Consider the following 10,079-nt stretch of genomic DNA (forward strand, 5'->3'; position numbering starts at 1 on the left):
TAATAATTATTATTATCGTTATTTTAAAGGTCTCTGTAAGGAGCTGGCGAGAAGGTGGAGGTGTCGCTGGGAATGAGTGTGTGAGCAGAGAAAGGACATTCTCTCCACCAAGGTTCTTGGGTGCTCAGTCAAGGGATGAGGGGCAGGGTGGAAGAGAGGGCCGGATATATGCCCCCACCTCCGTTTGCCCACAACTCTCCTGCAAGGCTCAGTTGAGAAGAGACGCTCAGCCTCTAGGGTCGACAGAGCTGGGTTCAAATCCCACCTATGCCATTTCCCTGCTGTGTGACCCTAATCCACTTGCTCGACCTCTCTGAGCCTCTGTCTGCCGTGAACTGAGCCTTCCCCATGGGGTTGCCGGAAGGATTCTTCGAGTTCAGGCGCAGGTCCCGGCGTGGAGTTGGGGCCTGGTACCTAGAGGGGGTGGCTGCTATTCTAGTTATTATTACTTTTATTCACAGGGCCCAGAAAGGAAGAGGGACCCTCCAGCAGTGGGGGTAGGGGTGGGATACCCACCCCTGGCTCCAAGAATGGGAAGCGAGGACGACAGTGGGAAGGGGATGGGGACCAGGGTGAGCTGAAGGCTCAGGCATCAGGCCGTGGGGGATGGGACCCACGAAAGCCCTCTGGAGCTGCTGTCCAGGGTTGAGGATTTATTTTTAGAGTCTGGCAGACTCGTCCCCCGCCAGCTGCCGCCTCCCACCCCACCACCCACATTCCAGGGGCTCGGCTTGCGCCAAGTCAGCAGGCTGGAGACAGGTGGGCCAGGATGGCCGGGAGGACACGCATCCAGGCCTTGGGGCTCAAAGGCTTCCAGCCCAGAAACCCGCCTTCAGAGGGTGTCCCCACCCCCACCCCCAGGCAGGGCCCTGAGCCCAAGAGACACGAGCAGAAATGGCCCCAGAGCCACACACACTCACACTACCCCCAGATGTGATCTGGGGCCCCAGGGACCCCCAGATCACACCATAAACAGAGTCACACCCACACACCTCCAGGCCCAGGGATGCACCCAAGACACAGGCACAAGGTCGCACTGCTGTGGGACACAACAGGGACCCACAGGGTCGAAAACCCAAAGACCCCACAGCGTGCACTCTCCCAGCCCCTGACCAGTGACACGCAGACACCTCCTGCAGCTCGCGGCGCCCAATTCCGGCGACAAACCGTCAAGAACAAGGCCCAGCCCGCAGCCCCTTGCAGGGGGTGACAGCTGGCAGCTGTCAAGTCTCCTTTCGTCTCTGGGATCCCTCCCCAGGACCCTGTGCCGAAGAGGTCACACGTCACGGCAGGGGTCCGGGGCTCACAGGTGGAGGGGACCTCGGACACAAGGTCAGTCTTCCCACACACCTGTGTGCAGGAGGACGGGGTGGGGGTGGCCGCGCGAGGCCCCATCCAGAGGCAGGTCTGTCCCTGGCACCCCTGGGCACCCCCACTCTGGAGCCCACCCTGAGTCCCACCGCAGGCGGTACCTGGCTGGGCTGTGCTGAAAGGGGCTCTCTGTATCCCGGAAGGTGACACTGACCCGAAGGAAAGGCCTGCAGCCCTGGCCTTATATAGGGGGGGCCCCGGGCTGTGCTATTGGCTGGGAGGGGCTGCCCCCAGGGAGGGGGCCCCGAGAGCAGCTGAGCCTCCCACCTGGCTCCCTGGGCACCGTGCCCACCCTGAACCCAGGCATGCCTTGCGTCCAGCCCCATGGCCTTGTATGGGCTGCCTCAGGGGCTGGGCCCTGGCCACCCCCTCCGAGCTGATTCCCCAGACCAAGTGCTGAGTCGGGCTGGTGGGGACAGCTGGCCCCCTGCCAGGGACACGGGACCGTGGCAAGAAACGTCCCAGGCACGTAGAGGCCTCTCCTTAGCCCCAGCGGCCTTGACCCTGGAAAACGGCAGAGTGTCCCGAGCGGAGCATCTGGGGAAACCTCGCGATGGCCCCAGGAGGGCCAGGTATCTGATTTCCCAGAGGAGGAAACAGAGGTCCAGAGAGGCTGTGACTTGCCCGCTGTCACCCAACCATAGGGAGCACATGACCAAAGCCGAGGCGGGAACACAGGGCAGCCTGACCCCAGATGCCTGTGCTTAGATGCGCTTCCCTCCTTGGGAGTGTGCGTGGGGGAAACTGAGGCTCGGCTGAGTGGAGGAGATTCGAACTCAAGGTCGCCCGCCCCGCTCCAGCCTCCCGTGACGCGGGGAGATTTCTGCCATGGCGGGGACAGGGAAAGACTCTGCCGGGAATGGGGTTTATTTTTAGAGCGCGCACTGCGCTGTCTCCTCTGCTGAAGGCCGAGACCCAGGGGATGGGGGGCGCGGGGGCACGTGTCGGGGGTGGGCTCGCCACGTGTCCGGGTTAATTATAACCAGGCGTCTCGGGTGTCCCCGGCCTCGCCTCCTTACAAGGGCAGCCGCGGCTCCGGAGGCGCCCGCGCGCAGGGAGAGGGGGCTGGGCGGAGACCGGGGTCAGAGCGCCCGACCCGCACGGAGCCGGGCGCAGCAGGAGCTCTCGGCACCTTGACTGTGTGACCGGGGACCTCAAGGGCTGAGGATGGGATTCTGCGGAAGGGGGACATAGAGGAAGCTGCTCTCTCCGCCTGGAAGGCGCCAAGATTTCAGGACAGGCGAGAAGGCGAGTCCAGGGAGCGCCCAGGATTGCAACCAAGAACAGAAAATTCTTTATCCTCTGGGGGTCCTCCCTCCTCCCCGGGTCTCCATCTTTTCTGGCGTCTCTCGGGTCTCCCCCATTTCTTCCCAGGCAAGTGGGGGCTGACCTAGGGAAGGGGGGCCCTCTCTGCCTCCCCCTAGATTCCTAGTGGGGAGGGGGGTGTTTAGGAAACTTTTCCTTGGGGCCCAGCCCCTGAGCTCTCCACCCACCTGTCCCTTCCCAGCAAGGTCAGAGGGGCAAAGTTCTCTTTCAAGGTTAGGGAAACTGAGGCAGGGAGAACTCAAAGGAACAGGTCTGGAATCATAATGCATTTATCATTTCAACAATATTTATAAAGAACTTACTGGGGCCACCACAGAAATCAGCACAAGACCCTGCACTCATGGAGGTGACATTTTAGGGAGAGTGAATAAATATAAGCTGTAGCGTCGGGGCAATAAGGGCTTTGAAGGAAAATGAAAGAAGGTGAAAGGTGAGTGATGGCACAGCAGGGGAGGTCAGGTCAGGCCTCTGCGGGGACGTGACATCTGAGCAGAGACCTGAAGGAGAGGAGGGAGCCAGCCATCTAGGGATCTGGAAGAGGAACAGCAGGTGCAAAGGCCCTGAGGTGGGAGTGGCTTGGCATATCTGAGAGACAGGGAGGAGGCGGGAGGGCTGGAGCAGATGGGGCAGAGAAGAGAGCGGGAGGAAGAAGAGGAGGTTGGAGGGGGACAGGAGCAGACCCATACGCCCTGGGGGCTGTGGGAGGAGTTTCCACCCCGCTGTGAGTGAGATGGGAACCCCTGAGGATTGTGAGCAGTGGAGACACAGGATCCAGCCACATCACACACCAGGGTGAGTGGCACACCCCTGGACCCCTAATAACCCGCTGTGGGGACATTTGACATTCTTTTTGGCCACGCAGCATCAGAAGCCCTTTCTGTGTTTTGGGAGTGCCCGCCCTATGCCCGCCTCCTTTGAGGAAGCCAAAAACGTCAGAAACTCGGTTTCCCAGAATCCTTTGCAGCAATAGTCCAGTCATGTGACCTGGGATGAGCCAATCAAACACTCCAGCAGGACCTTGTGTCATGAGCTCCACCCACTTCATCTTCTTTGAATCTCATAGACACAGTTGGCCTTAGGGAGAACAAAGACCCCATCATATATCTTTATTCCACCCCCTAGCCCCCCAGAGCCCGTCAATCTCCACTCTGTCCATCCCTCCTCCTACCCTAGCTCAAAACCTCCTCCACATCCCCTCCTGCCTGGGCCTCCTCCCTGGTCTCCTGCCCTGGTCTTGCCTCCTCCCATCTATTTGATACTTGCTGACCTCTCCTTCTCAGAACCTGCTGTAGCTCCCCAGTGCCCTCAGAATACATGAGTATTTGTTGACTAAATGAATAGTGGTAGCCTTATTAGTTAATTGGAAACCACTCCACACAGCTTAAGCAGAAAGGGCTTTACTACCAGGTATTAGGTGCTTACAAAATCATCGGAAGGGCTAAAAGGGCAGGTTCGAGGCTGGGCCTCCGGGAACACCTCTCACCCCCAGAACCATGCTCCTTCTGGAAAACTGGACGTGCTAGAAGGAGACAAGCATGGATGTTGAGTGGCCACTCCACAGTCCCCACACTAACAGTTGACTCTTATGGAGGACTCCTATCTGTCTAAGTGCTTTAACATATATTAACTCATTTAACACTCCCAACAATAAGGCTCAGAGACGTTAAGTGACTTGCCCAAGGTCACACATCTGGGAATGGGCAGAGCTGGGAATCAAATTGGCACAGGGCTGCCAAGAGTGGGTTCAAGCTTTGGTGGAAATAATTTCCAGGCCTCTCAGCAAGCTCGATCTATGCTGTCAGCCCAGAGTTCCTCTCCACGTCTTCAGGTTCTGATAATTTGTACCCACTTCCCCATTCCCTCTCTGTCAATCCAGCAGTCTGGTTTAAAGGTCCAAGCACTTTATGTGTACTAACCAATTTCATTCCCCAACAGTCCTAGGAGGTGAGTACTGCAAATTTTACAAATCAGGAAAGTGAAGCCCAGAGAGGTCAAGTCACTTACCCAAAGTCACACAGCTGGGAAGTAGCAGAACCAGACTGGACCAGGTAGTCTTTCCCAGAGCTTGTATTTATAACCCCTTCCTGAACCCACCTTTTCATGCTGAAGCCCCGTTTTACAGAAGGTGGACACTGAGGCTGCAAAAGGGCAAGGGAGTTGCCCAAGGTCACAGCCAGTATTCTGGAATTCCAGAGCCTACACTCTTTTCCTTTTACTCCCAAGGCCCTGGCATTGCAGAGCAACCCTGCTCCCAAAATTTCCCTTTTTCCTACCACCCGCCCCCGTCCCTGTTCCTGCTCTGGGGATGGGGCTGCCACCGCCAGGAGAGACTCTGGGAGCCAGCAGCCCACCCCCATGGCCCACCACCCCGGAACGTTCTCCTCATCCAGCCCCAGAATTCCTCTCCCAGTCCTGGTAGTCTGCGATGCCAAGTGACTCAGGGAAGACAGACTGTAAATCAAAGCCAGCCCCAGAACCAGAGAGCTAAGGAACTGCCCACTCTGTCTTGTTCCCCAGGAGCAAGGCCAGGCCTGCTGCAGCCCTGTAATCAACCGGACACCAGGCCCACGTGGTGGTGGGTTGGGGAAAGACAGGCAAATGAGATAGTCTTTCATGACTCCCCACCCGCCCTGCCCAGTCCCTCCAAATCCATCTTTATCAGTTGAGCTATACATTTTCCTCTAGGTGCTGCTTTAGCTGCATCTCAGATTTTTTTGTTTGTTGTGTCTGTTTTTACATTTGGTTATAATTTCAAATTTATTCTTTACATTGAAAATGTTATATTTGGAGTGTTTGGATGGTCACATTTATTCATGTTTTAGTTTCTTAAATTTACTTTTTTATTGCAGTATAACGTGTATATTCAGCGAAGTGCCTGATCTTAAGGTCAATGAACGTTTATATATGTGCACATCTGAGTAACCTCCATCGAGGTCAAGCACCCTGAAAAGCCCTCCCATGCCCCCACCCAGTCAATGCCCCCTCTCTTCTCCAAAGGAACCACTGTCCTGGTTTTTAACACCACAGATTAGCTTTGCTTGTGATTGAACTTCATGTAAATAGACTCACAGGCTGTCCTCTCTTTTGTCTGATTTCTTTTGCTCAACATTCTAGCTGTTAAGATTCATTCATATTGTCACAGGCAGCAATAGAGTGTTCTTTAGCAGGTTTTGTTATAGAGCAGTCTGACTATTGGTCAGTTCTAAATATTTCCTATTTTCTGTTCTAACTTCTTGTTTGTCTTATGAATGGCTTTAAAAAGTCTTTTTATGAATGGATAAAAGATGAGACATCTCCTACTGGAATAATATGCAGCTGTGAAAAAGAGTAAAGCTAATCTATATGTAACGCTCTGGAAAAACTGCCAAGAGCCTGAGTCCATTCGGGCTGCTGTAACAAAGACGGGGTTGCTTACGAACAACAGAAATGTATTACTCACAGTTCTGGAGGCTGGAAGCCCAAGATCAAGGTGCCAGCGTGGTCGGGTGAGGGCCCTCTTCCAGATCACAGACCTCTCGTATCCTCACGTGGCAGAAGGGACAAGGGAACTCTGTGGGGTCTCTTTTATAAGAGCACCAATCCCATTCATGAGGGCTCCAACTTCACGACCTAATCACCTCCCAGAGGCCCCATGTACTTATACTTATCATCACCTTTGGGGGTTAGGATTTCAACATATGAATCTGAGAGAGACACAAACATTCAGACCATAGCACAAAGATATATTGCTAAGTGGGAAAAAATAACTATAGACCTATTGCCACAAGAAGGCTGTGAAACATACCACCCCAAAATGCAGTAGCTTAAAAATGGGCGTGGGGTCGGCTGAGAGTTGGCTGATCTGGGCCGGGCTCAGCTGGGAAGCTCGGCTCCATACTGTTAAAAACAATTCAGCAGGCTCAAAATGGAGTCACTTACACTAAGCCCCACGTCACCAATCACCAAACCGAGACCGAACTGAATGACGGTTTCCGCTCTCCCAGAAATGGAATCTTTTGTGTGTGTGTGTGTATATGTGTGTGTGTGTGCGTGTGCGTGTGTGTGTGTGTGTGTGTGTGAGGAAGATCAGCCCTGAGCTAACATCCATGCCAATCCTCCTCTTTTTGCTGAAGAAGACTGGCCCTGGGCTAACATCTGTGCCCATCTTCCTCCACTTTATGTGGGACGCCGCCACAGCATGGCCTGACAAGCGGTGCGTCGGTGCACACCCGGATCCGAACCCGGGCCGCCAGCAGCAGAGCACGCACACTTAACCGCTCCGCCACCGGGCCGGCCCCGGAAGTGGAGTCTTAACCCGCCAATCAGGAATCGCCTGGTCAGCTCTAGATCGGTATCTGCTTGATAGGCCCCTGCCGTCCCCTGTCAGGGAAAGTGACCTTGTAGTCACCAAGCTGCCTTTTTGCCTAATACAACCTCCTCATTCCTGCTCCCTTCTGCCTATAAGTCGTTCATTTTGTCCTGCTCCTCAGAGCACCTTTCCATCTGCTGGATCAGAAGCTGCCCGATTCCAATCAATCTTTGCTCAAATAAACTCTTAAAATGTTTACTTTGCCTCAGTTTATCTTTTGATAGTATGTGGACATTGTGGGGTGTGGGCCAGAGGGGGAGCAGCCACGCAGCGGGGGCCTTTCTCATGCTGAGGCGGGGACACAAAAGGAGACAGTCAATGTCTTGAAGGTCTTTCTTGAACCTCTGAAGGTCTAAGCTCAGAACCGGCCTGGCCATCCCTTGTGTCCCTCTGCCATTGGTCAGAGCAACTCACAGGACCACACCCAAGCCAAGGCCATCATTCGTGTCCATGGGATACCTCTGGAAGGATGTCAGAAACTGGGAGTTTCCTTCTGGGAATGATGTGTGGGGACCAAGGAGAGACTAGTCTTTGTTCTCTGTGACATTTTTTCTGACAGTGCATTACTTTGTAAATTAAAAAGGGGGGGGGGCAGCTTTCTAAAAACTGGCCAAGAGGTAACAATCAAAAAGATCCTTATCCATCCACCCATTTTCCTGACATGGCAAACTGAGGCCTTCAATGACAGGATGGGAGTTTGGTTGAGTGCCTTCTGGGCTGTGTTCTGGGGCAAGGGATTCCTCCTCTCTGGGCCTCAGTTTCCTCATCTTTAGATGGGGCTAGTGATAGTGCCTACCACAGGGGGTGCTGTATGGATGCAAGGCTCTGCTATGCCTCAGCTGTGTGACCTTGGATAAGTCACTTGACCTCTCTGTGCCTCATCTTCTTTACCTGTGGAATGGGGATAATCATAGCACCTATCTCATCAGGTCGGTGTGAGGATTAACAGCGTTAATTTACAAGACTTAACATAGGGCCAGTTCTGGCTAAGAACTCAGAAAATCCAGCCCTCGTTGGTGCTGTGTGAAAGTGCTTGGCATAGGGCCGGCCTAAAGAAATGGTCACCCTCGTCAACACTTTCTCCTTTCAGCCTTTATCTCATTTAATCCTCGCCACTGTGCTGTGACGAGCGTGACAATCCTGGTTTAACAGATGAGGAAACAGGTGCTCAGAAAATCATTGCCTGCCCCAGGTCACGAGGAAAGGAAACGGCGAGCCCAGGATTTGAACTCAGGTCTCGCTGGCTCCAACTCCCAGCCACCGCCACCCCCACCCACACAGTGTTTCCACTCGCTGTTCTGCGCTAAGCCTTTGAAAGGGATTACTCATTAATCCCCCAACAGCCTCACAAAGTAGGGTACCCTCGTCAGTCTGGTTCTACAGACCAGGAACCTGAAGCCCAGAGAGGTTAGTTCCTGGCTAACGGGTCACACAGCCAGCAAACGATGGAGCAGGGATTTGCACCTGGGCCACCTGGCTCGACTCCCTGTGCTGCCTTGTAGTAAGTGTGTGGCAGATCCAGAACCAACGTCCAGTGTCCTGAGGCCAAAACAGTGGGGGAGGGGGAAAGGGAGGGACTCAGCTGGACCCTTCTACCCTGCTCCCTAGAAATAACCTGGAGAAGTTAAGAGCGTGCATTTGAGTTTTATTTTCCATCATTCAATCAACACCCGTTCTCCCGACTGCCTTCTCCGTGTTGGGCCTGGGCTGGGTAGTACTGGAGACACAGTGATGAGTGAGACTGTCCTGGGCCGTCGTCCCCTCCTCGGGCTTACAGTGCAGTCCAGCGGGGGAGGCAGAGCCGTCCTCAAGACACTGACGACCCGGAGCGGGCAGGGCTGGGATGTGGGAGCCCAGGAGGCGGCAGGAGCCCGGAAGAGGCGTCTGAGCCAGCCTGGGGGATCAGAGAGGGCTTCCTAGAGCAGGAAGCATCTGCAGTGGGGCTCGAAGAACCAGGGGGTAGAGAGCAGCTTGGCTGCCGCTCTGCGGGAAGATAAGGACCCGCGCTGGATCTGGCGCCTGGTCCACGGTCCCCCAGCGCCCTCTGCTGGAAGCATCCTGTAGTGCAGCGACCGGAGTGCTCCCGAAGTTGGGAAAAACTCGCGTTGAACCAAAGTCTATGATCTAGAATCCTGTGCGTCCAGCTTTGGCCAATTTACGTTTCTACGACTTGATTCATTCTGTCAGTCACGCAACAAATATTTATTGGGCACCTACTTTGCGCCAGGCTCTGTTCTAGTGCTAAAAATAACAGTGCTGACAAAACAGAACCCAGACCTCAAGAGCTGACTTTCTAGTCCTGGAGAACCAATAATATCATATAACCAGTAACTAATATTTGCTAAATGCTTCCTATCCATGTATTAACTCATTCAATCCTCTCCGCCTTTGACTATCCTCATTTTCCAGATTAGGAAAACGGAGGCACAGAGAGGTTAAGTTACTGGCCCAAGGCCTGCACAGCCAGCAAGTGCTGAAATCAGATTTGAACCCAAAGCCAATCTTTAGCCGTCAGTTACCTCGCCAACAATGTGATGTAACATAACATAATAATGTGCTATGTTACCTAAAATAATTTTAGGCCCTGAAAAGTTTTGCGAACAAAATCCAGCAGGGAAATGAGGTATGTTTGGGTGGGAGAGTGTAATTTAGAAGGGGCAGGCAAGGAAGGCCTCTCGGAGGAAGCGGCCTCTGAGAAGAGGCCAGATAGACGACGAGATCCATGGGAAGGGAGGTCCAAGCATGGGCACTGCCAAGGCAAAGGCCGGGCGGCAGGCCATCGGTCTGGGATCCAAAGTTTCCAAGATGCCGAGTTTCCCAGATTCTAGCTTCCGTTTCAGGCCTCCAGCGCGCTGGAATCACCCTGGGGTTCGACGTGCCCTGGAGGCTCCGGGCTCCGCGGGCGGGGTCCTGCTCTCCCCGCGGGGCCCGGGCGGTGGGCGTGGCCGGCCTCACCTGGGGGCGTGGCCTATGGCCGCCCCGCCCCGGAGGAGCAGCCGGGGCCGAGCCGCGGGGCGCAGAGGGGCGCGGCGGG

Source organism: Diceros bicornis, chromosome 34 (genome assembly GCF_020826845.1).
Source record: "Diceros bicornis minor isolate mBicDic1 chromosome 34, mDicBic1.mat.cur, whole genome shotgun sequence".
NCBI classification, from domain to species: domain Eukaryota; kingdom Metazoa; phylum Chordata; class Mammalia; order Perissodactyla; family Rhinocerotidae; genus Diceros; species Diceros bicornis.